A 12,618-nucleotide genomic window follows, 5' to 3' on the forward strand; every position below is an offset into this window, starting at 1 on the left:
TAGGCAGCTTTCTTTATACACTGTGCATAGGCAGAAAGCTGACAATCCAATGGTGGTGTGTGTTCATACAGACCTCATGAATATGGAGGAATATATGGCAGCAGGTTTACTAGTCATAATCTCCTGCTGATAAATCAGTAATTACATAGAGCAGTTGACGGCGGGGTTTTGTTCAGGTGAAACCCCGCCCACCTGAACAAAACCTCACCCACTCAACATTGTAATTGGCCGGTTGCAAATGGGTGGAATTTTCGCAACTGTGGCGCCCCTGACCTGGTCAGGCACCACTGAGTACTGCACCCATGCTGGGGACAGTACAATACAGGTAATCCAGAAGGCTGACCGAGGTGTGACTACACAGGCGCATAGTGATCAGGTCTCACACATGTACCTTTGAGAGGACCCCTGGGGATCCCAGGAGGGGGTAAAAAGCCTCCATCTCCACTCAAGGGGTGTGGTGGAGAGCCTGGTTGCTAGGTGGCGTAGGCAAGAACAGGAGAGGAGGAGCAGTGAGCCGGTTCAGTGTGCAGTTCAGGGGGAGCAGACGTCAGGAGCAGACCCCTGGGGCTGTCGCAGTCTGACAGCGTCCGCGCAGTGGCTACCGACGGGGGAGAACGGTCACCTAGTAGTGCTACCCGAAATCCATCTTCAGCTAAAGAGAGAGCAACGGAGTGGGAAGTAAGGAGACTGCTAGGGAGTAACCAGGCCCAAACGGGTAGTAGGTCCCAGTGCAGGGATAGATCCACCTTTCCTTGCCAAACCTGCTTGAGGGGGCACTTCACACCCCCAAGAACACACTACAGAGTCCGCAGCCACGTAGCCACAGTTAGGGCCCATAGTTTACAGGAGGCAAGCAGCCGGAGTGTCCTGGTCCAGGCTACAAGCAAACGGGCCAAACGAAGGGGAGAGAGGCATCAGCAACTTCCCTGGGTGACCCCCATAGGGACTAAAAGTCGGGGTTACCCCAAAACGCAAAGGGCTAAGGAAGGCGAGTCGGTAGTCACCCTCATCAGTCAGCCTGAAGGACACCTGGTTCCAGCCTGGTTCATCCCAGCTACGCCCGGGTTACTCACCCTGCCATCAACTGTGAGTAAAACCCCTGAAAGACATTCTGATTGTGTGGAGTTATTCTGCGCCTTGTGGTTCTACACACCTACATAGGGCCCTGGGGCTTGCCTCACTCTCAGGAGGCTATTACAACCGACTGCACCCACCATCAGCCCCAGGCATCCCTTAATCTGCAGTGGCGGTCCCCACTGACCGCAATTCTGAGAGTGGCGTCACGACAAATAGAAGATTTCCTACCTGTGACAAGATCCAGCCGAGTGGAGTCCCTGAAGGTAATGCACCGACACTGCACTTGTGGGGCTTCACACAACAAGTGGGTGATTTTCAGTCTCGTTAACATCATACTAAATATATACGATATGAGCACATATTTAATAGAGATCCATTTAGGATCCAAAAGATCTGTCTCTTTTTGGTGAGCGGAGATAAGGGAGTTGGATCATCAAAAAGAGCTGGACTGCACATCACTAGAGCCTTGTCATATGACTTAGTATAAGATGCCAAATCAGACACTCCTTTTTCAGACACGTTTCAGGGCAAAACAGGAGGTGTGATTTCGCTGAGATTTTGTTAAACTTTGTGTGTCTCTCTGTGTGTTTCTCTGTGTGTCTCTGTGTGTGTTGTTTTGTGTGTTTCTCTGTGTGTCTCTCTGTGTGTTTGTGTGTGTGTCTCTGTGTGTGTCTCCCTGTGTTTCTCTATGTGTCTGTGTGTATCTCTGTGTGTGTCTCTGTGTTTCTCAGTGTGTGTCTCTCTGTGTGTCTCTGTGTGTGTATGTCTCTGTGTGTCTCTGTGTTTCTCAGTGTGTGTCTCTGTGTGTCTTTCTGTGTGTGTATCTCCGTGTGTTTATGTCTCTGTGTGTGTATGTCTCTGTGTGTGTCTCTATGTTTCTCAGTGTGTGTGTCTCTCTGTGTGTCTCTATGTTTCTTAGTGTGTGTCTCTGTGTGTCTGTGTGTGTGTCTGTGTGTTTATGTCTCTGTGTGTGTATGTCTCTGTTTCTCAGTGTGTGTCTCTCTGTGTGTCTCTCTGTGTTTTTATGTATCTGTGTGTGTATGTCTGTGTGTGTCTCTGTGTTTCTCAGTGTGTGTGTCTCTCTGTGTGTCTGTGTGTGTGTGTATGTGTGTGTGTGTCCTTGTGTGTTTATGTCTCTGTGTGTGTATGTCTCTGTGTGTGTCTCTGTGTTTCTCAGTGTGTGTGTCTCTCTGTGTGTCTGTGTGTGTGTGTATGTGTGTGTGTGTCCTTGTGTGTTTATGTCTCTGTGTGTGTATGTCTCTGTGTGTGTCTCTGTGTTTCTCAGTGTGTGTCTCTCTGGGTGTCTCTGTGTGTGTCTCTGTGTTTCTCAGTGTGTGTCTCTCTGTGTGTTTATGTATCTGTGTGTATGTCTCTGTGTGTGTCTCTCTGTGTTTCTCAGTGTGTGTGTCTCTCTGTGTGTCTCTGTGTTTCTCAGTGTGTGTCTCTCTGTGTGTCTCTCTGTGTGTTTGTGTCTGTGTGTGTATGTCTGTGTGTGTGTGTCTCTGTGTTTCTCAGTGTGTGTGTCTCTCTGTGTGTATCTCTGTGTGTCTCTGTGTGTCTCTGTTTCTCAGTGTGTGTCTCTCTATGTGTTTATGTATCTGTGTGTGTATGTCTGTGTGTGTGTGTGTGTGTCTCTGTGTTTCTCAGTGTGTGTGTGTGTGTGTGTGTGTGTCTCTGTCTCTCTCTGTTTATTTGTGTGTGTCTCTCTTTGTGTCTCTCTGTGTGTATGTGTGGTGTAACACTTCAAATATTTGCATGGGTAATGAATGAGTACAAAAGACAGGATGAGTGCAGATCCTTCCAGATCCACTCCTGTATTCGCTCCAAAAATATTTACGTCAGAAACTGCACCAAAAAAACTGTACATGTGATCCTGGTCTTATGTTGGTGAACCTGAAGGTTCAGGATGAGCAATGTTTTATGTCAATAAAAAATGATATGTTACATTAGTAAACCTCTGCCTTTCTTCATTTTTACATTTTTCCCTTACCTGGCTGATCGCACATTTCTCTCTCTGACTTTCCTCCTTTTAGCTTAAACTGAATGGCCTCTCTCTACAAATACAAGGAGAGCAGAAGGTAATATAATCCTCCTCTTCTTTCTTTCGGTGACAGATGTGTCAACGAGTCCGAGGCTTTCAATAAATCACCTTTAATGCCACCTTGCTTTGGCCATGTTGCCTTAGACCATAGTTGCAGCTGTTACAGTTTAATGTGCTGGACATTGCACACCATATTAAATGTTTGCTCAGTGTATAATAAGACTGTGTAACAATGTCTTCTTTTATTACTACTGTCTTTGGAGCTCTTGTGTAAATAATAGGCTGTCATTAATATGCTGGAACCTCACGGGCGAGATACCGAAGGAAGATCATCACAGACGGGGACCAGCAATTAATACCAGAGAAGAAATTCCACATTTTATTAGATATACACTATATCCATAGCTTTATGATACTGTATTAAAGCACACACTATTAAACCAGGGAACAGTGCATTGTAGATCATTGATATTTCCATTTGTAAAAATGATTTGGAAATGTAATGCCGGCTTCTTCCAAGAGAGGATGAACACTATAATGATCGATACAGTAGAAAGATAGATGGATGGATGAATAGATAAACAGACAGACAGACAGACAGACAGACAGATAGATAGATGGATAGATAGATAGATGGATAGATGGATAGATGGATAGATAATAGATGGATAGATGGATAGATAGATAGATAGATAGATAGATGGAAAGATGGATAGATAGATAGATAGATAGATAGATAATAGATGGATGGATGGATAGATGGATAGATAGATAGATAGATAGATAGATAATAGATGGATGGATGGATAGATGGATAGATAGAATCATAGAATGGTAGAGTTGGAAGGAACTTCAAGTGCCATCGGGTCCAACCCCCTGAGATTGCAGGCTTTCCTAAATCATCCCAGCTATAAGTTTATCCAGTTTCCGCTTTAAGATTTCCATTGATGGACAGCTCACTACCTCCTGTGGTAGCCTGATCCCCTCCCTGACTGCCCTCACTACCTCCCGTGGTAGCCTGTTCCACTCTCTAACTCCCCTCACTAACTCCCGTGGTAGCCTGTTCCACTCTCTAACTCCCCTCACTAACTCCCGTGGTAGCCTGTTCCCCTCCCTGACTGCCCTCATTACCTCCCGTGGTCGCCTGTTCCACTCTCTGAATGCCCTCACTGCTTCCCGTGGTCGCCTGTTCCCCTCCCTGACTGCCCTCACTACCTCTCGTGGTAGCCTGTTCCTCTCCCTGACTGCCCTCACTACCTCCTGTGGTAGCCTGTTCCACTCTCTGACTGCCCTCACTACCTCCCGCGTTCGCCTGTTCCACTCTCTGACTGCCCACACTCCCTCCCGTGGTCGCCTGTTCCACTCCCTGACTGCCCTCACTGCCTCCCGTGGTCACCTGTTCCACTCTCTGGCTGCCCTCACTACCTCCCGCATTCGCCTGTTCCACTCTCTGACTGCCCACACTCCCTCCCGTGGTCGCCTGTTCCACTCTCTGACTGCCCTCACTGCCTCCGGTGGTCGCCTGTTCCACTTCCTGACTGCCCTCACTGTCAGAAAGATTTTCCTAATGTCTAATTTGAATCTCCTTCCTTTAAATTTCATCCCATTGCTTCTTGTACTTCCTTGTGCTAATGAGAATAGGGTGGTTCCCTCTGCACTGTGACTACCTCTCAGATATTTGTAGACCGCTATTAAGTCTCCGCTCAGCCTTCTCTTTTTAAAACTAAACATCCCTAGTTCTTTAGTCGTTCTTCATAGGACATGTTTTCCAGACCTACAGTATTCCAGGTGGGGTCTGACCAGGGCAGAGTTTAGGGGAATAATCACCTCTCTTGATCTAGATTCAATGCTTGATAGACAGATAGATAATAATAATTTTATTCATTTATATAGTGCTATTAATTCCACAGCGCTTTACATACATTGGCATCACTGTCCCCATTGGGGCTCACAATCTAGTGTCCCTATCTGTATGTCTTTGGAGTGTGGGAGGAAACCCACGCAAACACGGGGAGAACATACAAACTCCTTGCAGATGGTGTCCTTGGTGGGATTTGAACCCAGGACCCCAGCGCTGCAAGACTGCAGTGCTAACCACTGAGCCACGGTGCTAACCACTCAGCCACTGTGCTGCTAGATAGATAGATAGATAGATAGATAGATAGATAGATAGATAGATAGATAGATAGATAGATAGATAGATAGATAGATAGATAGATAGATAGATAGATAGATACATTGTGGATGGATGGATAGATAGATAATAGATAGTTGGATGTATGGAGAGATTGATAATAGAGGATGGATGGATGGATGGATAGAGATATAGATAGATATAGATAGATAGATAGACGGACGGACAGACAGATAGATACATTGTGGATGGATGGATAGATAGATAATAGATAGTTGGATGGATGGAGAGATTGATAATAGAGGATGGATGGATGGATGGATAGAGATATAGATAGATATAGATAGATAGATAGACGGACGGACAGACAGATAGATACATTGTGGATGGATGGATAGATAGATAATAGATAGTTGGATGGATGGAGAGATTGATAATAGAGGATGGATGGATGGATAGATAGATAGATAATTGGATGGATGGACATAGACAGACAGATAGATGGATTGATGTATGGATAGATGATACATTGTGATATCTTAATCATCTTTTCCAAAATAATTGGTGAAATCCTTGCACCTGACTTCCCTTTGAGCTGGTTTGGTTTCTTGTCTTCCATCTTTAATGACACATTTGTTTCCTAAATCAAACCGTCATCCCTCCATCATACCCCCGATGTCACAGGGTTATATCTGGACCATTGTGAAGGTGAATGAGCTGCAAAATCATGAAATAATACAAAGAAAACATGGGACATATACTGTATATTATAACGTACGAAACGACAAACTCGGGTGATATACACCGACATCAATAGGATGGTCCTAAAAATGAGTGCGGCTTCTAATTTCTTCATGGGGCTATTCTGGGACATGGAGTCCACCTGGCTGACAATGGGTTAAGTTGAATGTATGGCCATTAATGAAGACAGGGTTGAATGGCTGACAAGCACAAAGTGATCCATGTAGCTCTCAGTCCTGGGAACTTTATTGGCCCCGTTTACCTTGCCTGCGGATCGTCTGCAGCCCCAGAAGAACAGTCCTGCAGTGTGAGGAAGATGCGGACAGACAGGGACCCTTTGTGGCGCTCGGCTTGTGAGGACGTCTCTGTTCCCTACTGTTGCCTCCACATGAATGCTTCTACTGTTTTTTCAGATGAGTTCATTGATTAACCGTTTCATCTCGCTTGAACTAATTCCATTTCCCACTAAAATTAATTAGCATCCTCTTAAGCTGGAGTCCTGTACACGTGACGAGCTTTAATTATGTTTCATCCCTAGCCTGAGTAATGTATTGTTAAATTACCGAGCAGCCTCATCTCCCCCTTACGCCATCAGGTTGTCCAATTTTCAGTGTTGATTATTTTCATATAGATCTAGACTCCATTTCTCTGATAAAGAGCTCCAAATCCCCTGCATAAGCAAAGCTGTAAGATAAAATGAGGTGTACTTGCCGTCACCACTAGAGGGAGCTCACCAATAACCTGCAGTCATCACTAGAGGGAGCTCACCAATAACCTGCAGTCACCACTAGAGGGAGCTCACCAATAACCTGCAGTCATCACTAGAGGGAGCTCACCAATAACCTGCAGTCATCACTAGAGGGAGCTCACCAATAACCTGCAGTCACCACTAGAGGGAGCTCACCAATAACCTGCAGTCATCACTAGAGGGAGCTCACCAATAACCTGCATTCACCACTAGAGGGAGCTCACCAATAACCTGCTGTCACCACTAGAGGGAGCTCACCAATAACCTGCAGTCACCACTAGAGGGAGCTCACCAATAACCTGCCGTCATCACTAGAGGGAGCTCACCAATAACCTGCTGTCACCACTAGAGGGAGCTCACCAATAACCTGCAGTCACCACTAGAGGGAGCTCACCAATAACCTGCCGTCACCACTAGAGGGGGCTCATCAATAACCTGCAGTCACCACTAGAGGGAGCTGACCAATAACCTGCAGTCACCACTAGAGGGAGCTCACCAATAACCTGCAGTCATCACTAGAGGGAGCTCACCAATAACCTGCTGTCACCACTAGAGGGAGCTCACCAATAACCTGCAGTCACCACTAGAGGGAGCTCACCAATAACCTGCTGTCACCACTAGAGGGAGCTCACCAATAACCTGCAGTCATCACTAGAGGGAGCTCACCAATAACCTGCAGTCACCACTAGAGGGAGCTCACCAATAACCTGCAGTCATCACTAGAGGGAGCTCACCAATAACCTGCAGTCACCACTAGAGGGAGCTCACCAATAACCTGCTGTCACCACTAGAGGGGGCTCATCAATAGCTTGCAGTCATCACTAGAGGGGGCTCACCAGTAACCTGCAGTCACCACTAGAGGGGGCTCACCAATAACCTGCAGTCACCACTAGAGGGAGCTCACCAATAACCTGCTGTCACCACTAGAGGGAGCTCACCAATAACCTGCAGTCATCACTAGAGGGAGCTCACCAATAACCTGCTGTCACCACTAGAGGGAGCTCACCAATAACCTGCAGTCACCACTAGAGGGAGCTCACCAATAACCTGAAGTCATCACTAGAGGGAGCTCACCAATAACCTGCTGTCACCACTAGAGGGGGCTCATCAATAGCTTGCAGTCATCACTAGAGGGGGCTCACCAGTAACCTGCAGTCACCACTAGAGGGGGCTCACCAATAACCTGCAGTCACCACTAGAGGGAGCTCACCAATAACCTGCAGTCATCACTAGAGGGAGCTCACCAATAACTTGCCATCATCACTAGTGGGAGCTCACCAATAACATGCAGTCACCACTAGAGGGAACTCACCAATAACCTGCAGTCACCACTAGAGGGGGCTCATCAATAACCTGCAGTCACCACTAGAGGGAGCTCACCAATAACCTGCAGTCACCACTAGAGGGAGCTCACCAATAACCTGCAGTCACCACTAGAGGGAGCTCACCAATAACCTGCAGTCACCACTAGAGGGAGCTCACCAATAACCTGCAGTCACCACTAGAGGGAGCTCACCAAAAACCTGCAGTCACCACTAGAGGGAGCTCACCAATAACCTGCAGTCACCACTAGAGGGAGCTCACAAATATCCTGCAGTCACCACTAGAGGGAGCTCACCAATAACCTGCAGTCACCACTAGAGGGAGCTCACTAATAACCTGCAGTCACCACTAGAGGGAGCTCAACAATAACCTGCAGTCACCACTAGAGGAAGCTCAACAATAACCTGCAGTCACTACTAGAGGGAGCTCACCAATAACCTGCAGTCATCACTAGAGGGAGCTCACCAATAACTTGCCATCATCACTAGTGGGAGCTCACCAATAACATGCAGTCACCACTAGAGGGAACTCACCAATAACCTGCAGTCACCACTAGAGGGGGCTCATCAATAACCTGCAGTCACCACTAGAGGGAGCTCACCAATAACCTGCAGTCACCACTAGAGGGAGCTCACCAATAACCTGCAGTCACCACTAGAGGGAGCTCACCAATAACCTGCAGTCACCACTAGAGGGAGCTCACCAATAACCTGCAGTCACCACTAGAGGGAGCTCACCAATAACCTGCAGTCATCACTAGAGGGGGCTCACTAATAACTTGCCATCACCACTAGTGGAAGCTCACCAATAACCTGCAGTCACCACTAGAGGATGCTCACCAATAACCTGCTGTCACCACTAGAGGGAGCTCACCAATAACCTGCAGTCACCACTAGAGGGAGCTCACCAATAACCTGCAGTCCCCACTAGAGGGAGCTCACCAATAACCTGCAGTCACCACTAGAGGGAGCTCACCAAAAACCTGCAGTCACCACTAGAGGGAGCTCACCAATAACCTGCAGTCACCACTAGAGGGAGCTCACAAATATCCTGCAGTCACCACTAGAGGGAGCTCACCAATAACCTGCAGTCACCACTAGAGGGAGCTCACTAATAACCTGCAGTCACCACTAGAGGGAGCTCAACAATAACCTGCAGTCACCACTAGAGGGAGCTCAACAATAACCTGCAGTCACTACTAGAGGGAGCTCACCAATAACCTGCAGTCATCACTAGAGGGAGCTCACCAATAACTTGCCATCACCACTAGTGGAAGCTCACTAATATCCGGTGTATGCAAAGAGCTCCCTCTACTGGTAACTACAAGTAGCCAGAAGTATGGCTATAAACTTTATTTTTATGCAGTGGATTCGGAGCTCTGTATCAGAAAATGAAAGCCTGACTTCTATAAATCAGAAAATAATTTAATTAATCTAATGTGTATCATTCACTTTAATGAGCTGAGATATAATCTTTGGCTTTGTATCACGTTTTAGGATGCAGCATGCTGGAAGTTGTAGTCTTGTTACAGCTTTATGCTGCAGAATACTGATTTTAAAGATCAGTATATAGTTATTGTGTGATTGGCAGGAAACTGGGTTTTTATTATCGGGAAATACATTGTATAATATAATTCTATATATCAAGATGTTTCATGTGAAATAACCTAATGGTCCATTTATGCCACCGCTTTATGATTGAATGAAAAACCTTATTTTTATATCTAAAGTGCTGCTTTATATGTGGACTTTATTACGATATAGATTTGAAATAAACTTTAGTACCGCTGAAAGTAAAAACCTTGGAAATGTTAGTGATCACATAGACTTATTTAGCGATAGTAATAGGATGGGAAAAATGAGAATGATGGAGACAGGTGGAGCGAGGGGCATGAACAGAGAGGATAGTGGGGGCAGTAGTGCCATTATAAGGGCGCCAAGGAGCAAGACCAAGAAATGATGGAGAGATAAAAGAAAAGGGAATGATAATTCTATACAATTTAGGGAGAAATTATCAAAATAAAGTTCAACAAAGAAGATGACATAGACATATACATATATAGATACATACATATATACATATATATAAATAAACATACACATATACATAAACATACAAATATACATATGTACATAAACATACACATACAGTATGTACATGAACATATATATATATATACATACACATATACTGTATATACACTACAGTTCAAAAGTTTAGTTTAGTTTTTAATGCAATATCTACATAGGTGTATAGAGGTCCATTTAAAACAACCAACACTCCAGTGTTCTAATGTACATTGTGTTTGTGAACTGTGTTAGAAGGCTAATGGAAGTTTAGAAATTCCTTGAAAACCGCTGTGCAAGTATGTTAGCACAGCTGAAAATAGTTTTGCTGATTAGAGAAGCTATAAAACTGACCTTCCTTTGGGCTAGTTGAGAATCTGGAGCATTACATTTGTTGGTTCCATGAAACTCTCAAAATGGCCAGAAAAAGAGAACTTTCATGTGAAACTCGACAGTCTATTCTTGTTCTTAGAAATGAAGGATATTCCATGTGAGAAATTGCCAAGAAACTGAAGACTTCCTACAACGGTATATACTACTCCCTTCAGAGGAGAGCACAAACAGGCTCTAACCAGAGTAGAAAACTAAGTGGGAGGCCGCGCTGCACAACTGAGCAACAAGACAAGTACATTAGAGTCTATAGTTTGAGAAATCGACACCTCACAGGTCCTCAACTGACAGCTTCATTAAATAGTACCCACAAAACGCCAGTGTTAATGTCTCCAGTGAAGATGAGACTCCGGGATGCCGGCCTTCAGGAAAGAGTGGCAAAGAAAAAGCCATATCTGAGACTAGCTAATGAAAGGAAAAGATTGATATGGGCAAAAGAACACAGACATTGGACAGAGGAAGATTGGGAAAAAGTGTTACGGACAGATGAATCGAAGTTTGAGGTGCTTGGATCACACAGAAGAACAACTGAAAAAATGCTGGAAGAGTGCCTGACGCCATCTGTGAAGCATGGTGGAGGTAATGTGATGGTCTGGGGTTGCTTTGTTGCTGGGAAAGTGGGAGATTTGTACAATGTAAAAGGGATTTTGAATTAGGAAGGCTATCACTCCATTTTGCAACGCCATTCCATACCCTGTGGACAGCGCTTGATTGGAGCCAATTTCATCATACAACTTGACAATGACCCAAAGCACACCTCCAAATTATGCATGAACTATTTAGGGAAGAAGCAGGCAGCTGGTATTCTATCTGTAATGGAGTGGCCAGCCCCGTCACCAGATCTCAACCCTATAGAGCTGTTGTCGGAGCAGCTTGACCGTATGGTACCAAAAAGTGCCCATCAAGCCAATCCAACTTGTGGGAGGGGGGAAGCATGGGGGCAAAATATCTCCAGATTACCTCCGCAAATTAACAGTTAGAATGCCGCATTGCTGCAAAGGAGAATTCTGTGCCGAAAGCAAAGTGTGAAGAGAAAATTATTATTTCTAGTAAAAATCCTTATTTCTAACCTCGTCACTGTCTGGACGATATTCTCTATTCATTATGCAACTCATGCGATAAATAAAAGTAGGATTTTTCATGGAAAAGACAAAATTGTCTGGGTGACCCCAAACATATACATATACATACATACATAAACATATACATATATATATGAATATACACATATATGTATATATACACAAACATACACACACATATATATATATATATATATATATATATATATATATAAAGCTGAGTGTATGTGTGTGTGTGTGTGTGTGTATGTCTGCTAAAGGAATCCGCATCGTCACATTTACAATCACGAAATTTTGGACAGACACCTCATGTGACCCAGGGAGGGTCACAGACTATGTTTTGATGGGAAAATTTAACCCCACAGTTTACAGTTACTCTCCAAAAAACCTGCCTCCATTAAAGTCAATGGAGCTGCGAGTTATTAGGTTATTAATAGCAGCTCTGATTGGTTGCTATAAGAACAATATAAACTGTTTGTATAAGCTTATGTGTGAGGTAATAAGATGTCGGTGGGGAGATGGATAGAGAGAGACAGACAGGGAAAGAGACAGAGAAAGAGAGATAGTCAAAGACACAGACAGAGGCAGACAAATTAAGAAATAACGTCTGGAGCACCATTCTATGTCTGAACTGGGTGCAAACCCTAAAAGAACCTTCACTATATAGAGAGAAGGGCTGCCCACCAGTGACAGTGCAAGGGGAATATATGTAATGCAGAAACTGCTGTGTGAATACTGACATGAAAAATACAATAGCTATATGTGAGAATGAAAATGTGAAAAATGGAATCTGCATCACTGCCATGAACTTTAAGGGGTACTTTGCACGCTGCGACATCGCAGGCCGATGCTGCGATGCCGAGCGCAATAGTACCAGCCCCCGTCGCAGCAGCGATATCCTTGTGATAGCTGCCGTAGCGAACATTATCGCTACGGCAGCTTCACATGGACTCACCTGTCCTGCGACCGTCGCTCTGGCCGGCGACCCGCCTCCATGTTAAGGGGGCGGGTCCTGC

Source organism: Anomaloglossus baeobatrachus, chromosome 7, assembly GCF_048569485.1.
Source record: "Anomaloglossus baeobatrachus isolate aAnoBae1 chromosome 7, aAnoBae1.hap1, whole genome shotgun sequence".
Taxonomy (NCBI): Eukaryota; Metazoa; Chordata; class Amphibia; order Anura; family Aromobatidae; genus Anomaloglossus; species Anomaloglossus baeobatrachus.